This window comes from Cynoglossus semilaevis, chromosome 13 (assembly GCF_000523025.1).
Source record: "Cynoglossus semilaevis isolate Cse_v1.0 chromosome 13, Cse_v1.0, whole genome shotgun sequence".
Taxonomy (NCBI): Eukaryota; Metazoa; Chordata; class Actinopteri; order Pleuronectiformes; family Cynoglossidae; genus Cynoglossus; species Cynoglossus semilaevis.
In genome coordinates, this window is record NC_024319.1 from 15,346,143 (window position 1) to 15,348,642 (window position 2,500).

At 40.0% G+C, this 2,500-nt stretch overlaps 1 long non-coding RNA gene across 2 annotated transcripts in view; it reads left to right on the forward strand.

Annotated features, from left to right (window-relative positions):
* LOC103388712 (uncharacterized) overlaps positions 1 to 2,500 on the forward strand; it is a 14,172-nt gene that overhangs the window by 11,467 nt on the left and 205 nt on the right. For both annotated transcript variants that reach the window (XR_522537.3, XR_001761003.2), the window contains exon 4: positions 1,083 to 2,500. This exon is cut by the window's right edge and continues 205 nt beyond it. This is a non-coding gene — a long non-coding RNA (uncharacterized LOC103388712). The remainder of the gene's footprint in view (positions 1 to 1,082) is intronic.

Below are 2,500 nucleotides of genomic sequence, written 5' to 3' on the forward strand. Positions count from 1 at the left end.
GCGCGGTGTGCGCCACTCTCCCACTCTTTCAGACTCTTAATTAGCGGCACCTTCTACTTTTCTTTCTAACGACACCCCCAACTCCTTTATCTCTACCCTCATACACCAAACACACACACACACCGACGCAATCCTCAACATACACACTTGAAAATTTGCAATCATTCTCATCATCCTTTGGTTTTATTAGGCATCATGCTGAGGCTGTAAATCCACAATTAACAAGCGTATACACTGTTGTCCTTTCAACAAAACATGACCATGAGGTCAATAACTCAGAGCGACACCACTGTGACCCTGAACTGCATTTATGACACTACACCCTGCGGTTCCCTACTTACTTTCCCTCTAGGTGGAGTCTACCCACTTTTTGCCACCATGGTAAAAGCCAAGGCTAACATTCTGGTTGCTAATAGCATAAGAGATGCTAATTACCTCCCCAGTGGTTGAATTCTCTTTTGTTATTTTACACAACTGCGTGATGGTCCAGTTGGACCATCCACTCGGTGAACCAGCTGTAACAGTTTAAGTTGCTTGTCTGAGCTGCTGAAAAAAATGTAACAAAAAAGAGTTTTGATTTTCTTCTGACATCCAATCCAGACAAGCTTAGCTTGAGTCACATGCTTCCTCTTTGTATTAGCAGCTCATAGCGTGCCAGGTTCTCGGTAAAACCTTTCAACTTTAGCCTAAATCCAGGTCCAGGGAGCGGTTGGCATTGTTTGGAACCTTAAATCACAGGGATTTAATTGTTAGTTTGAGGTTTTCTACAAGTCATCATTCCAATCCAAATCTGATTTATTTCCTCAAAAAAGAAATTAAAAATCTTTGTCTCGTTTTATGGCTACGAAAAAGCTGGATTGTCAACATCTGAAATAGGAAATCACATGAGAGGGGTTTATTTTGTCTACATGATTTTGGTCATTTTTTTGGAAAAAAGACAAAAAAGTGGTAGATATGCAGATGAATTAACTTTTTTTGTCATATCTGTTTAACGGCTCTCGAGCCAATTTGATTGAAAACCATAACAATACATCACAGCTCACTGGTGGTCAACTAGCTTTAATCATTTCCTTCTTTTGTAGGTCTTTCCTGTCGGTGTTGAAGGAGCAAACAATGAGCGGAGCAGCCTCCACACACAACCAGCCTGGACTAAATGTTGATGGTGATGCAGAAGTCCACCTCAGCAGGTCCATGTGAAGGACAAGTGGTGTTTACTGGTGCTACACACTGTATGGCCAAAATTAAACAGTAAAAGTTCCATTTCCACTTTGAACTCAAACAAGTCCTACATCCAGATGAAGGCTGGAGTGACCTGGAAGAGTCAAGTTAGACTGTGAAAAAGGGAAACAAGGAGGTGAAGATCAGCGTCAACTGTTGATGGACTGTGACGCTTTCATCTATATTTGATACCATTGTCCATTTGTACTCAAATACTCCATGTTACAAATGATGTATCTCAATTAGAGTTCATCCATTGTAGTCGATTTTTGAGGTTTTTTTGTACGGTAGTTGCATTTTTTTTTCTAGTTGCTAGGACTCAAAGACACGAGAATGTGAGACCCACGGCAGCAGTGAATAATTCTGCACTGTGATTGGACAGCTCCATGTGTCCGCTGACACAATGGTGAAGGAGTGAGCTGTCGTCTTTATACTCTATGCAACTGTTTATTTTTGTTTTTTTCCATTTTTTTATTTTCGCTCTTCATTCTCAGTTGTGTGTTGTCTCGTTTATCCTTTATTTACAGTTTTGGGATATATTTAAAAAAAATGATGTCAAAGAGCCTGCAGCTTCAGTGTCGATATGCTGATGCAGATGGTGAAGTCACTGTGTGACAGATGACAGAACGAAGCTCGGTTTCATCAGCAGATTTTCATATTTGCAGCCACCGTCAGAGTAAACGTGGACTCACACATTTAATATTCCTGACAGTAGACGTGTATTTGATCAGCAGGGCAGAGTTGCTGAGCAAGTTGTGGCTTTGTGTGTGTACACAACACGGCACACTATTAAAACTTTCCCAGCAGGCTTTGTGGCACTGCAGTGTGCTTCAAGTCATCTGCTCTGCCGTAATGTCACGTCCGTATAGAAAGAGACGACAAATACATGAACTTCACACACACATGCATTAATTTCCTGTACCTGACATGCACACACACACACACAAAAGGCAAGAGCTATCAATGCTTAATTCCTTCTAATATTAATTTTTGGATTGTGGCAATTTTTTTTTTCTTTATTACCACTGATAATCTATGCAAATCTTTTAAATATTACTTTAAACAATCAATGTCTATAAAGAGCCTTTGCAATACATTAAAAGGGAGAGTCACGTGGTCTAATTGAGGAAACGTATTCTTTTGATAATCATGCACATCCCAGTGCTCCAGACAATTACTTATCTGCCTGGATACGCTTGAAATGATGGTTGTAATCTCTTACAAAAGAAGAAGAAAGAATCTTTTTTTTCCCCCTGAAATCAGTCCAGCCTCATGAAAATGT